General features: G+C 44.7%; 1 protein-coding gene across 5 annotated transcripts in view; it reads left to right on the top strand.

Moving 5' to 3' along the window:
* Positions 1 to 15,908, top strand: part of ETV6 (ETS variant transcription factor 6) — a 234,856-nt gene that overhangs the window by 57,522 nt on the left and 161,426 nt on the right. Inside the window, exon 1 of one of the 5 annotated variants that reach the window (XM_077871051.1) lies at positions 9,658 to 10,069. The exons of the other annotated variants lie outside the window; for them this stretch is intronic. The gene's annotated coding sequence lies outside the window, so the exon portion shown is untranslated. Of the gene's footprint in view, positions 1 to 9,657; positions 10,070 to 15,908 lie in introns of those variants that run through there. 5 annotated transcript variants of the gene reach the window in all.

Raw genomic sequence — 15,908 nt, 5'->3', positions numbered from 1 at the left:
TTGTAGGAGGAAATAGAGGAAAACTAATCCGAATAAGAGAATTTCTATCATATCTCTTTATTAGGTTTCTTATAATAATAAATATTCAGCAGTTCTTTCTTTGTTAACTACAAGAGCCAGGGAGGAACGGTGACCTTTTGACCCAGCTGTATCAAGTCTGCAGTCTTGGTAAATGGGAGTTTGCTGAGCACTCTGGGTCTGATCCTGAAAAGCTGAAGAAAGCAACATCTTGTATATTACCCTTGCATTGAAGACCATTTGGACCCATTTAGGTGATGAATCAGGGCTGTGGTCTGGTGTATTGGGACTGCTTTATGCCACTCCGTTGACCTAAAATGAATGGGATCCATTCAGACTGCTTCAGTGTGTAGACTGACATTTGTATTAGTATCTGGTGGAAGCTGGTCGAATTTTGGCTGAAGGTGGGGGATTCGGGCAGAGCAGAACTGGTTTCTCTCTTTCTTCCTTTGCTCTAGGAATGCTCTAGGTGGGTCGGGAAGACTCATGACTCAGACCAGCAGCTAAAACTACGTTAGAGATCTCCATTCCTCTGTCTGTAAAATAAGGGGCCCAGTCAGGAGGATTATTGATCACTCTTCCAGCTCTAAAACTCTATCATTTCTCTTTCATACAGTGGCTGAAATAGCCATTGAGCTGCTGTGTTAGGCGTTGCTTACTTTTCCTCCCAGATCTGTGTATTCAACTACATGTTCCTGTCATCCAGTTCTTAAAACTGGATGACACCTTAGTGGCCTCCAAACAGTTGTACACAGTCCATCAGCTGCTCAGCCACCTATCCCAGGCTAGGAGTTAGGTGCAGATTCCTCATCTCTTAGATCTAAAAATAATTAGGTGAATTTTGTTCCTGGGAGTACAAGGGCCAGTGTGGTGAGCAGCAAGCACTCATTTGAGCATGTCCTTCTGCCTTCAGTGCACACAGGTGGATGGCTTCCCCTGAGCCACAGGGAGAAACCTTCATTTTGCCTGTTGTTGCCCTTCCTTGCACCATGAGCATTAATGTCATTCTTCTACTCCAAATACAGCAGTGTCTGCTCAGCTCCATTTTCTTCCTTTTGCCAAGAAGCAAGCGACCAGCTCTGCCTTCCCAAGAGAGAAGAGACCTGGAGCCAAGGGTGCCACGTTTTCAGCTTTGATGGCAATTGCTTTGGTTCCCTTGTTTCATCACTGATTAGGATGCGCAGGCAGTGCTGTGTGACACAGAGCCCAGAAAGGATATCTGCTTCCTGCTGATTTCATGGTTCTGGAGGGGAGGCTGTGCATGGGGATTAGGAGAGGCTGGAGGAACAAGCAGGGTGCTATGGACTATTTACTCCTACTAGAGAAAATAACTGTCCTTTTGAAAGGAACACGGTGGTCTCTCCCCATAGGATAGCACTGTGCTGCTGTGTGTGTGTGCACACGTGTGTGCATGCACGCTGAAGAGTAAGGAATGTCCATCCATCTCTGTCATGTCTGAGAACATTAATAAAAGGTTCAACCTCATATGCCTGGAAGTGATCACAAGACCGCTATTGAGACATGTCTCTGTTTTCTGGTTCCTTTTGAATCACCAGGGCCCTTCTATAGTTTGCTGATGTGGATAATCATGGGGAAGTTTGCACCCAGACAGATTCCAGACTGACTGTGAGTGGCCCTCATATTCCCCCCTGTGGTGCTGATCCATGGTGTCTGACCTGGTATTACTACCGCAGCAACCCATTCTGTAGCCCACAGAGCCTGGACCTGCGGAGAGAGTTATTAACAGCCTGGAAGTGGAGTTCTCTCAATCTCAACAACGCTCATCTCATGCAAATTTCTCCCAAGCTGAAAAGAAAAGAACAAACAAATAGAATGCCAACTTTTAAAACAAGCTTGGGAAACATTGGGAAAAAGTCAGACTATGTATAAATCAGAGCGAGAAAATGAGGCCCATAATCAAAGATTTGAGATAGCTTTGGGGAGTTTCCCAAAAATAGGGCTCTAAAGTGAGCAATACTTGGTGTATGTATTTGAGAAGCGGTTTCTGATGCTGCCATCACATTGGCGGTCTCACCCCATCCTGAGTACCCTGCGCTCCCCATTGCCTGACCAGTGCCCTCCTCTCTAGGGAGTGGTCATCCTTCCATGTCTCACCCCTGCCATCCCAGAACCTTATACCCTGCTTGACCACACCCTGCTTCTATTGGCACAGCTCCCCAGAATTACTGGAGTGACTCTTGGGTAGGATTTAAAGTACTTGGCAGGACCTCCTGCATCACTTGTGGGACCCAGTGCAAAATGAAAATGTTCAGAAATTATGAAGAATTTGGGGACGGCCACAGGAGAGCATAAAACAAGCAGAGGCAAGCTCACCCAAGTATGGGGCCCTGTGCAACTGCATGGGTCACACATGCACAAAGCCAGCCTGACATTAGTATTGTATTTTGGAATAAGCAGTAGTTGGTTCTAGGGCTACCTGACTCTCAAGCCCAGTCTCTGCAGGGGCCTGTGGAGGATCCCTGACCTGTGATTCACAAAGAGTCATTCAGATGGAAGCTGACCAGGGTCTGGGTTGTCTCTCTTTCCTGAAGTCATTGAGGCTGTGCAGAATGTGTTTACTGTTTCATGCAATCTGTTAGGGTAATCATTTGGGGCAGTTTTTCTGGCATCTCCAGAAGTGGAAGCAGATGAGATTCAGTGAAGGATACAGAAGCTCCCCAAGGACTGGCCAAGCTGCAACCCTGTCAGCAAGCCCACAGGGAGGGGAGATGGAAGCCTGGGCCATGGGGAGCCACGTGCTGGAGACTGGGATCCATTTGCCCCAGGCAGGAGGCCTGCATCTCAAGTTAGGAGGCATCGCCTTGGTGTCCCAACATCATATTGATGTTCTTTGGCAAACAAATAGGGTCTTTGCCCTAAATTATTTCATAATCTCTCTGGGCAATGTAACTCATATTAAAAATGCCTGCAAACTTTATACCCTTAAAATATACTGATATTTGAGGTCCACTGTGTGATGAGGCATCATTAGGTGCTGTGGGTAGGGGACTGAAGAGACTCTTCTTTCTTGAAGAATAAGCTTCTGTAGTGTTTTGTGCACCAAGAGAAGGTCACACCAGCCTGTCTTTCACTCACCGCACGGATGGCATGGAAGGACTGGCTGACAAATGAGAGAGCAAGACCATTTGTAATCTCCCAGGACACTGCAGAGGCTGACTTTATTTCTGATCAGCCTTACAGGGCTTCGGTGTTTCTTGCGGTGAGAGACTCCAGGTTCTGTGGCTTCTTTGGGGGGGCTAAGGTGGGTCTCTGGGAGCTTCCCTGCCAGTGAGGCTTGGGGAAGAGGGAGGCAGGTTCAGACACTAAAATCCAGTGAGGGTGGGGCCGGAGAAAGGGGCAGGAGAAGAAAAGGGAGTGGAACAGCGACAGACCTCCTTCTCCCTTTCTTCCTTGTGCCTTCATGCTGGACCATTTGGCTGCTTCCCTCACTGAAATAGGAAGTGATCGTGTGGTGGCATCCAGGGCATGGACTTCTACGCAGACACCCTGGCACCCTGGCTGGCTCTGACTCATCTGGGAAGTGAAGGCATCTTTTACAAGCTCCTCTCCCACCGAGGCCTCAGGCTTCTGCCATACAGGAAACGTCTGGTCTCCCACTAATCAGAAGCTATGAACAACTAGTGGCCATTTGTACAGATTTGGCAAAGGGGTGGAAGCTGCTGGTTATTTGTATTAGTGCTGATAGAAGAGGAAAGAGGACATATGTGAAGAAACTGTGAGGTGGTTCTTTTTTTTAATTTTTTTTTTAGATTTTATTTATATACTCGTGAGAGAGAGAGAGAGAGAGAGAGAGAGGCAGAGACACAGGCAGAGGGAGAAGCAGGCATCACACAGAGAGCCTGACATGGGACTCGATCCAGGGTCTCCAGGATGTGAGGCGGTTCTAAGCATGTTCAGGATGGCCTTACTCTTTAAAAGTCAGAAAGAGCAGGGGCACCTGGATGGCTCAGTTGGTTAAGCTTCTGCCTTCGGCTCAGGTCATGATTTTAGGGTCCTGGGATCGAGCCCCACGTCTGGGCTCTCTGCTCAGCGGGGAGTCTGCTTCTCACCCTCCTTCCCCTCTGCCCCTCCCTCCCACTCATGCTCTCTCAAATAGATAAAGAATCTTAAAAAAAAAAAAAAAAAGCAATTTGCACAGCCAAATGAGCCTTGAAAGCATTGTCCCAGAGAGATTTAGAAGGTGGAAGAAATCCTACTGAGTTGTGGGGTGTAGTGAGCATAGGTTTTGGGGTGAGGGTGGGAGAAGATAGCTCTAGGTTCATATCTTAGCTCTAGTACTTAAGAACTCTTGAGACTTAAATTCTCTAAACCCCTTTTTCTATGAAATCAGAATAAAAATTTCTTGCCAAGTTGTTTTAGAAGTAAGCAAGGTAATGTTTAGAAGACGTCCAGCAGATGGTCTGGCATCCTAGACTATAGTAGGTACCTGTTTCTTGTTAGAGTTCTTGTTTTTCTTATGACAGTAAAGATGTCATGGGAAGTTGCAGTGATAGGGAAAGTCCATTATTAAAATTAAGATGGGGTCCAGTGAGGTATGATGGATCTAAGACTTTTCACCTGTGATCAAAATTGTCCATGACCGTAGCATTTTTAAGGGGTTTAATTTAAGGTAAGAAGATACCATAGGCTACCTCTGTAGAAATTCCAGAATTTGAACGTAATGCTTCTGTTCACTTGTAGACTGGGCTAATGCTGTCAAGTTAGGCTGGCCTGACTCTATCTGATAATTAAAAGCAGGGAGAACATTGACAATTGGAGCCCATGGATAATCCCAGTGTCTCGTTTTAACCAATAACAAATTTTTCTCCCACCACGTCTTTACCAGAGCTGCTAACAAGGAGAAAAATTGACTGGTTTGAGTTTCCTCACCTTTTATTCCTCCCTGCTTACCCTCAGTAGAGGTGCTAATGAACAGTGAAATGGCCAAGGGGTGAGCTGCTCCAGGGAGGAGAAGCAGCAGGCTCAGAGGAGCCACCAACTGGATAACCGGTTTGAATAATTGAACTAACTTAGCAGAAAGAACAGACAAATCTACCTGCCATGTATTGTCGGAAGCCAAATTAACACTTAGAGCAAAGCTTTCCTTTTCAACTTTCTTTGTCATCTAGTGATAGGTATTTGGGGACACTGAGGCCTCTTAAATCCACTGACTGATGTAGGGATGCTATGAAGAAGTTAAACCAGGGTAAGAATATTCAAGGATTCTTACCAGCTCCTCGCCCTCTCCCATCCAAGTATAGTTAGAGTCAGAGAAGCCAAATCGACTTCTCTGAAAATAAAGGAAATTGAGATTGCTCTGCCAAGCCTCAGCCCTAGGCCACTCCCTAAACAGAGAGAGAATGGATGATCCAGGTATTTTGACCTTTGCCCATTGCCAGGCAAGGCTTCTCCCCACCCCCCCCCCCCCCCGCAAGAGGGAGAGGTATTTTATTATCTGTCTTAATTGAGCCACTATATGGAGAAGCACTGTACTGTAATTAATTTTGCGGCACTCAGACTGTTCATCAGAAATACTAGAGGGCTTTTAAAAACAGTTTGCTGGGTTATTTCCCTGGAGTTTTTGATTTAGTAGGACTGGGTAGGGACCAAGAATTTGCACATCTGAAAGTTCCCAGGTTCTAAGGACCGTACCTTGGGAGCCACACATGTAAGGGATAACAAGATGAGCCCTGAAATCAAACTACCTGATCTGGGTCTGAATCCCAGATCTCTCACCTGATAGCTGTGGAGTGGGTACTTAAGGCTGACCTAATCTCTTGGTACCCAGTGTTCTCACTTGTTAAAGGGAAATACTAATATTTTATAGGGTTATGAGCATTAAATTAGTTAATATGTGAGAAGCCCTTAGAATATTGTCTGCTGTATCATCAGTGTTCAATACGGACTCGTGTGATGCAGTGACAGGCCCCATAATAATGAATAGAATGAGCCCTGTACAAGGATTGTCACATTTAATACACACAACGCTCTCCCTCTTTGTTGCTTCCTGCTTTACTTCTCACTTCCTTTTTTTTCTGTCCTTTCCTCCCTACATCCCTCTCATTCTGTCTTGCTCTTCATAAACAATATGGTAATGAAATTGGTAAGATTCTAAATAAAAAAGGCATTTGTTGTCATAAAGCATGACCTGCAGGAGTATGACATCTTCACTTTTGTATCCTGGTGTGGTACGAACCGTAGAGTTGGGTGGACGTTTATTGCATGAAGCCAGTCATCCTTAGGAGTCAAACTGGATTTATACCTTGGGGTTCCCTTCCAGTTCTTCATCCTGTCCTGGTTTCTCCTTGACTAACACATTCGTGAGGGTAGCCTGTGCTCGCTCTTCCTCCAGCTGCAGCACAGACTCACCAAGGCAAGGTGGAATCACCATCTGTCTACAAAGCTTTTGTTTCTCTGGCTGCTACCTGGACTACTTGTCAACATTTTAAAATCAGGAGCCCTGGGAGCACCTTAGTGGCTCAGTGAGTTGAGCAAGGTTGAGCAACCACCTGACTCTTGGTTTGGGCTCAGGTCATGATCTCCCAGTCGTGGGATTGATCTATGCGTTGGGCTCTGCACTCAGTGGTGTCTTCTGCTTGGGATTCTCTCCCTTACCCTCTGCCTCTCTCTTTCTCAAATAAACAAATCTTAAAACCCCCAAAAACAAAAAACAGGAGCCCCCAGAAAGCCTGGCTCAGAGCCCCCAGGAAGCACCTGACCCTGGTTGGGCTCCTTGGAGTGAGACCAGGCCATCTGAAGCCACCCCGTGCTCCCTGAGCCAGGGAACTACATCTCCTCCCAACCCAGCCTGCAGCATAAGAGATGCCAGTGTCTGCTCACCTGATTCTCGGTCTCATAGGGTATTTGTCAGGTATTGCCCAGTTCTAGTTGGTTTAAGCTCGCAGCTAACCAGTACTGCCTCCACATTGCAAGCAGGTCAGCTGCCTGCGTCTCTGGTTACTCTTGCAGCTCAGGTGTCCCTCTGGCAGGTCCTGCTAGGGGCTGGTTTTGCACAGTTGATGTGGCCAGGTCTTGGGGCAAAGTTTAAGATTTCTGTGTACAGCTGTCCTAGCAGGCAGCGCCTAGAGAGGCAGTATGTTCTGAGGGTATGGAAGAAGTTTCTTTCCATGCAAAGCATGTTCCTTGATCATTAGTGTTTGGAGCTAGTCAGGTGGAGTGGATCTGTGCCAGTCGGCACCAGGAGAATTTTTACTAAGGGGAGAGCCTGTAAACCCTGTGACATTCCAAGGGTCCGTGTTTTCATTGTACTCTTTGCCTGCCTCATGACTGGGTATTATATAAACACTGACTGAGAGCCTGCTACGTGCCAGTTACTCTACCAGGTGGATGCAAAGATGGGTAAGATCGGGCCTTCGGGAACCCTTTGTTTCACTCTGTGTATCAGCGGAGAGCTGAGTTAGTGACAAGAATAAAGATTTAGGGGAGGGCTAATGGAGAAATAATGATAAGCCCGGCACCTGGGTGGCTAAGTGGTTGAGCATCTGTCTTTGGCTCAGGTCATGATCCCGGGGTCGTGGGATCAAATCCCACATCAGGCTACCTGCAGGGAGCCTGCTTCTCCCTCTGCCTATGTCTCTGCCTCTGTCTCTCTGTATCTCATGGATAGATACAATCTTTAAAGAAAAAAAAGAAAGAATGGTAAGTCCTCAAGAAGTGGGAATAAAGTATTAACTTGGAAACTTTTTAAGAAAAAGTTTATTGAGGTATTTGTAGTAGATAGGTATCTAGGTGTGGGATTTGTCTGGCTGTGTGGTCCATGCAGGAGACCTTTGCAGGCTTCCCAAATAGCTTTTGACTGGGCCATCTACCTTAGTATTGAACCTGTATAGGGTAGACCTTTCTTACTATATGACACCAAGGTTTCTGGTAGAGGTACTCTGGTGTCACACAGGTAATTTTTATACTCCTGCCCCTGGTCCTCCACCTTCCCATTTGGGAAGAGTGGAGTGTTATGACCCAGTATGTCTTCTATCATCATATGGCTACCACCCCTACTCCTGCCCATTTTTCCTGTCAAGTTTACCTTACATCAGGGCACATCTTTCCTCTAGGATCTGTTCCTTGCCAGGAATTGACAGGAAATTTTTAAGGCTTACACTTCTTTTTTTTTTTTTTTCTTTTCTCCATTCAGCACCTAGTCTGGTGCTAACTACTTACATGCTATGCTGTGAATATGTGTGTGAATGGATTGGTCAGAATTCCAAATTTTAGTTGCAGGAAAATTCTTTTGTTTTGCATCATACGTGGCTTAACATGAGGAAAGGTACTGACAAGGACTTGGCAGTCCTGAGATTTTCTTTGGAATGACATTTGCCTTAATAAGTGTTGACCTATTTTGTAATAGTCCAGGATGGGGTTTCCCTTTTGCCTACTATTTCCACAAAGTTCAATGCATTGAAGGCAATACGTATTTTTAAAATTAAAGAGTGATGTTCTTAGGCTGAATTATGACTTCCTCTTCTCTTAGCCTCTGGTATACTGTATTATTTTGAGTGTTTATTATGTTCCCATCTGACTCCTTCCAGTTGCCTCATGGGCAAGAATCATGTCTTACCATTTCTGTGTCCAAGTTGGATTCACAGTGCCTGTCATTGGCACATAGTATGTACTCAGGAAATATTTATCTACCCAAGAACTGTTCTCAAGAGAAATGTACTCAAGAAGTGATCAAATTAATAGATAACTTGGGTTATGAAAGTTCTTAAGGGCGTTCTAAAGGGCAGAGGGATATGTCTGGAAGAGGGAGCATGAGGTAGCCTGAGGAGTCCAAGGGAGATTGGCTATATCCAGAACTCGCAGTAGTTTCCTCAGGAAACATTACCAGATATTATTGGATATGGGGGAAATGATCTGCTTGCTCAATATCCTAGACTACAGTTGGCACACTGGGCACTCATATGTGCTCAGCTAATACACTCGATGGGAAAATTAAAATGAAGAAATTCTTCACAGCCTAGGTGGGGAGATAATATATAAACACAATTATTCAGTTCAAGATTAAGTATGTGAGTCTTTACATCAGAGAGAGGAAGAACAATACCTCCTGTGTGCCAAATACTGTATAATACAGCGGTAGGAGCCTTATACACACACCCAAAAACATGACTTCATTCAATCTTCACAGCCTTTGAAGATAGGCGTCTTTATCTCCAGTTTACAGGTGAGGAAACTGGGATTCAGGGACCAGGTCATTTGTGCAATATCACATAGCTAGTAAATGTCAATGCCAAGATTTGAACTTGTGGTCAGGGAAGAGATATTGTCTGTATTACGGAGGGTAAGTGAACTATGGGTGGGAGAGGGAGGAGGATACCAATATGCAGAGAGGCCCTGCCTTGTAGTTCTGAGGGGGTGGTCTGCTCCCCCTTCCCCACCGCACCCTGCATGACAGGCTGTTGAATGCAGAGTTTACCTGACTCTCCCAAAAGAGAGAGAGGCACAGAAGAAACCCTATATGACACAGACATGCCCACATCCCATGGGCTACAGAGGCTGTTTGTATTCATGTACCAGCCAGCTGCACACCTCACAGAAGTAGCTTTTGTGACACAGGCCCCACAGAGAAAACCACCTTTTAGGGGCCCTTTCCTTTGTAGGGGCAGTGTACCTGGGAGCTTCCTGTTTTATTGTGACGACCGTGTTCCCTTTGGTCATTTCCCGTTGCTTTGTTCCTCATCTCCCTCATCCATGTCGTGCATGAAGTCACTTGAAAGGAATAATCATGCTAAAGAAAGACTCCAAGAATAAAATATAAGAGAAAGCTAAGAAAATGCAGCCTCAAGCATACTTGGAGCTGGTTTTCCAGTTAAGAGGCTTGATTAGAAGTGTGGGGACTAAACTTGATTTTTACATCGTTGTGAAGAGTGAAGAAAGCGTTATGGCCCGTGTCCTATCTAGACTGCATCACATGCATGGGGAAGAGGCCTGAGGGCTTGGTGGTCCACTGGGTGCACACAGGGTGCCACCACCAAGTGCCCCTCAGTAGCTCCACAGGAGTTGAACCTGGCACAGGAAAGCTCTATTTCCAGTTGTAAGTTGGTGATCTGTACTTTGGTGAATGGGGCTTATATAAAGGCCTCTCTTGCCTGTCCATTCTTCTTTCCACCTAGATGTTCGTTCAGGTTGGAGTAAGTTAGGAGTGGATTATATTATACACCAGTAAGCACTAGTATGCCACAGAAGAGAAGAGTCTACACCTTGAAAATTAGATTCTCTTTACTCTGCGGTGATAGAAGTGATGGGGCTGGCCTTGAGGTTACTTGGAGGTCCCCTTCAGAGTTAAGATTTATGACATGAGTTTTACTGTTGAATTGGGTCATAGACATTTATAATTACAGGAGAGCGTTTAAACTTATTGTTTATTAAATGTTTGAATCCTTTAAAAGGTTTATAAAATTGAGCCTCTTTACACAGTAACCAACGACCTGTACCTGACTTCTTTAAGTTCTTAGTCGTTTCCATAGGTATTTGATAGTTGCTATTGATGTTTTGTTGCAACTTCATAGTCTCCTTTTAGCATTATTTATTATCATAGTAATAATATGTAATATTGTATGCCAGGCTTTATAGTTTAAAAAACACTTGGACAGACATTATCTCTGTTATTTTTGATGGCTCCGTGACATTCCATTGAACTGATCTAGGACACCCTCAGCTTCTGTTTCTTTTTATTTTGTATTTTACTTGATTTTTATATTTTTCTTTTTTTTTTTTTTTTTTCTTTTAAGGTTCTGTTTCTAAACTGAGTTCTGCTCAAGTTTGAGAAACCATAGCAGGGAACACGAACTAGTTTTAGTCTTATCACCATTTCCTGTTTAGGCAGGTAAGATCTGCTGAAGGAAAGAACAGTTGCCAAATGGCCAGGTGTGCCCATTCATGACTTAAAAGGGGCAGCTGTTGGTTAGACTTTGCCCATGTTTTCAGGATTTTATCTGATCTTCTGGGTGTATTCATGAGTGTACTCCTGTGGGTGGAAACATTAGGATCAGAGACCTGTTGAAAGGCTTTGTACCTTTAACTGAAGAACTTTTCTGAAGGTCCTTAGAGCATTAGGCAGCTATCTGGGAAGAGGTGGGGGTCAGGTTGTAGAACAGTAGGTGTGGGTTCATGCCTAATAAATGGGCTCTCCTGGGGTCTCAGAGCATTGCTCCCTGGGTTCACCTTTTGTACTCTGAATGGAAAAGGAGATGTAACAGGAAGAGCCAGTTTCCAATCCCATTTGGTATGACTGCTGGCAATTTGATGATTTCCTCCTTGATCTTGAGGCCCTCTCAATATGAATGACTTGTACGATGGGGAAGAGAGTGGTCTTTGAACTCTTGGTTGATACAATCTTGACCTTGGTTAGATACCATCTTGACTTCTGGAAAGAACTGTGCCCTAGGCTGCTATTTTATTGATTCTTCTTCCACAAAATAACTGGTGTCTTTTAAGGTCCTTTTTTTTTTTTTTTTAACTTTACATGCTTCAAGTTGAAGGTCATCTCCTTTGTAGTGAAAAATAATAACCATTTTCCCAGTCGTGTGTACCAGATGTGTGGGTTAAAGCAGGAAGACTAGCTGTCCTGGGTTCTCTCCCTAGATTTTTTTTGCTGATTCACGGAGGCATTTAATTTCTCTCTACCACTTTTTCTAGCTCTGCAAAATAAGAGAGGGGAGTTCATGAACATTTATGTGCTACTGGGGGATTTTTCTGTGCAAGTGAAAATTATTATTGATGCAACCACAGGACTTGCTGCTAGCTTCAAGGGGTACATTTTACTTTATCTGGACAGAGGCCAGCAGTAATGATGGAAACACAGTGCATTTGACTTTGACCTCACTTTTGACAACTGTTCCTTGCAGTCCTTAAAAATACGGCCTACCATTTAAGAGTCTTCAGCGAAGACTACGGCCTACGCATGTCTTTGTAGGTCTGTGGGATCATGGTGAGAAAACCCTGTTCCTCACTTGCTTCCTGGTAGCTTGGCATTTTAGAGGCATCTGGAAAGAAAGGTGGCAGAAAAGCAGCATAACCGGCTCGACAAGTCTTGTATAAACAGAGGAAGTCCAGTAAGACTCCTGGTCTGTGATTGTCAAGCTCAAAGAAGCCAATTGTAGTGTGTACAAAGGCACAAGTCAGTACCTCCCAGGAGGTCCGTATACAGGCAGGACCTGAACTTCTCAGTCCAAGACTGAAGGTCCATCGCAGCCCGGGGGGCTAAGCTGAGAGCAGTGACTGTGGATCCTTCGGTGAGGGTGGCATTGTTGCCTGCACTGGCCATGTAGTTGGGCCAACAGTTGTTCCCACCCTGCTTTGCCATGACCCTCTTTTCTCAGTCCTTTCAACTCATCCTACAGGTGCAGACAATTGGTGGTGGCTCCTGTCTCCACTGAAGAATGAGAGTGAACTTGTGCACTTGATTTGATTTCTCTCTTTTGCCTGGGATGGTACAACAGTCAGCCCCATTAAAGTGGAAATAGGAGAGAAAGCCTCTCCCATGCGTCCTGGGCCCCTCCAAGGGCTGCTCTTTCACCTTCCCTGGGAAAGTACTTTATCTTGTACATGTCATGCTTCTAGAACATCAGGGAAGGTGGGAGAATTTGCCTTTCCCAAATATGTGTACAGGCAGGTGTAAGCTGTTTTTGGGAGTAGGGACACCCATCAACACGCTCCCTGGGGTAGCTCCCTCCTTGGCTCACATCCTTTTTGCCCTCTCTAGGCTGAGTGCCTCCAGTGTGTTTGGTGACCCAAAAAAAGCAGCAGTGAGACAAGCCTTCTGTGGCACTGCTCTTAGGGATGGAATTGCTGCCTAGGAGAAATATTTGGGTGTGAAGTTTTATGTTAGGGTGGCTCTCTTCCTCCACTGTGACAAGGATAGTCAGGGATCAGTCCAAAAAGGCATTTTTTTTTTCTTTTTAGGATACTGTGCTATATAAAATAAAAATATATTCTCCCCAGTTAGCATTGTCTTCTCAGCACCTGGCACGGTGTTTAACAATACTTTTTTTTTTTTTTTTTTAAAGATTTTATTTATTTATTTGAGAGAAACAGAGCATGAGTGGTGGGGAAGAGCAGCGGGAGAGGGTGAAGCAGGCTCCTTGCTAATCAGGGAGCCTGACGTGGGTCTCCATCCCAGGACTTTGGGATCATGACCTGAGCCGAAGGCAGATGCTTAATCTACTGAGCCACCCAGGCAACCTACAATAACACATTTTTTATTGAAAATATCACTAGATGGGTGACTGAATGGGTGCTACTTACATGCAAGAATGGATCTTTTCTAATCAGATGGTTTTCTGCTTACCTCAGATTACATGTTGCAAGAATTTAGGAAGCTTACAGGGAAAAAGAGTGCTGTTTGTTTCTACATAATATTTGTATATGAAAGCGAGTATTTGCTGAACTTTAGAAGCCTTTGGAGGGTTTTTTTTGAAATTCCCCACCATTATTCTTAAGAAGAGAAGAGAGAACAGTTCTTTTTTTTCTACCTTCTTGGCCGATAAGGAAAAGCAAATTTCAGAAAAACATGGGACGGAACAGGAAGTGTTCAGAGGTTTAGTCATACTTGTTAGGTATGAAAAAGCCCCACTGCATTCTCATATTGTTTCTTTTATGGACTTAACACTTCCTACTTTGAGAATACCTTCCTCCCCAAGGGCTCAAAGCCCTTTATAGTAATTAATCTTCATCCTGCTTCTTTTCTTAAAAACTTGAAATGTTAGCAACCATTTTGCTGGTGTCATACCAGCTTCCAGCTAAATGCATTTTATCTGTCTGGGTTCATGAGCTCAGATGAGAATGTGGCCCTACTGCAGCGGTAGGAGGACCCATGTGTCCTGGTTTCCCTGGGACTTTTCTGATTTTAGCACCAAAATCCCACACCCCAGCAAACCCCTGAGCCCCCTGGGGGGGAGGGGAACCAGGATGGTTGGTCATCCAAGAAGGTGATCAGTGCAGGTAGCCCCGAATGAAGAGAAATCCTTGCACCCCACGGTTCTTCCCTTCCGTGTGTGAAGGACACAACGCGAACCTTGGATGCCACTTGGAAGAGGATTCAAAGCACTAGTCATGGACTTAGGGCAAATTTGAGATGGGTAGATACAGCTTTGTGTGTACAAAGTAAAATTTCTGGTTTCTTGGGGTTTTCTTTGGTTTTGTTTTTTCTGTTTTCTGTCTACCCTTTGGCTCCTTACTATGGTGTATGGTGAAAAGCGAAAACAAGAACTGATAACTGCCTAATTTCTGAAACAAGAAGTGTGATTTCACATACTTCTGTTGGTCTCAGGTTTTTTCATCTGAAAAATGAGGATGCTGGTCTTGATTTCTAGGGCCCCTTTCTGCTCAAAGTTATGATGAGGAAAGAGGCAGGAAGTAGGAAGCAGGAGTAGTCACCAAGAAAATGGACTCCATCCCCTTTAATAAGCTCTACTCACAAGAAGAACATTTTCCTTTTAAGTCTGAATCTTTCGACATACTTAGGGCGTTTCCACCTGTCATTTCCCACCTCGTCTTTTTCTACCATCTTGTGCTGTGTTGTTTGAATGTGCTGCTTTGTCAGTGCCGAGGAGGGAGTGGGCGGCTGCCGTGCTTCTCCAGGTGGACCCGACACACAGACGGCCTTTCCTTTCTCTGCCTTTAGAGGACCTAGAACAACCCTTGCTCTTAGGGCACCCTGGCAGTGGGCTGAAGTACATTACCCTGGCTGTCAGAATATGCTCTCTTCTACTCAAACTGTCCAGCTCCAGATATATGATCATCTTGTGAAACACTAGAACTTTCAAAAACTTTCCAGTATATTTTTTACTGTCTTACATGAGCCCATAATGCCACTTTCCTTTTGCCAAAGATCCTTACTCCTCATTTTGGGGAGGAAATGTAAAGGGATCACAGCTTTAGAATCCAACATACCTTGGTTCGAATTCTAGCACCATTTGTTGTGCGGCATTGGCAAGCACAGTCTGTAAGCTTGATGCGGCTGGATTTCTTCATTTATAAAACCAAAGGGTATCATATCTTACTGTTGGCACATAGAAGGCGTTGAATATACTTTAGCCCTTTATTTTCTCCTAACCCTTCCCCCTGTACCATGCTCCTTGACATGTCACCTTGTTTTTGTTCTTTGCTGTTACTTTTAGAGATTACAGGAAAGGTGTTACAGGTAAAGGCCAGTAAGTACACAGTGAGTGGGTGCTAATTGAATAATTATACCAAGCTTTCTTCCTAACAACTCGTACTAGGCCACGGTGCCCCTGAATGGTTATGGAACCAAGTGGGGAAAAGATGTCATTAGCAAAGAACCAGTCACTTTAGCGTAAGAAATGAAATGTGTGCATAATTGGGCACCTTGCACAATTGAGCACCCCCATGCTCAATGATACTGAAAAGATGATCTATAAATGGAGGTAAAGCTGACAACTGATCGTTGTGGCACAGTGGGAAACCTCCATTGAGCAGGCCCCTGGATGTTTCAGCTGTAGTCACTAACATGTTAATCAAAAGAATCAAATGCACTGGGGCGCCTGGGTGGCTCAGTCAGTAAAGCTTCTGCCTTCAGCTCAGGCCATGATCCCTTGGGTCCTGGGATTGAGCCCCTCCTTGGGCTCTTGGCTCAGCAGGGAGTCTGCTTCTTCCTCTCCCTCTGCCGCTCCCTTTGTTCATGTGCTCTCTCTCAAATAAATAAATAACATCTTAAAAAAAAAAAAAAGAATCAAAGCATGTTTTCTCTTTGAGTAGAGCATTGAAAATAGTGTTAAAGAAATTACCTGAACTCTCTCTCCGGGAGCACCTATCACATCCAGTAGATGGATGATCTGATCATGCCAGGACATGTAGACCTAGCAGTGGACACTTCTGTTGCAGCATCTTTATAGCAATTAGCTCTTTTGATT

Source organism: Canis aureus, chromosome 25 (assembly GCF_053574225.1).
Source record: "Canis aureus isolate CA01 chromosome 25, VMU_Caureus_v.1.0, whole genome shotgun sequence".
Taxonomy (NCBI): Eukaryota; Metazoa; Chordata; class Mammalia; order Carnivora; family Canidae; genus Canis; species Canis aureus.
This window is presented reverse-complemented; position numbering and strand designations above follow the sequence as displayed.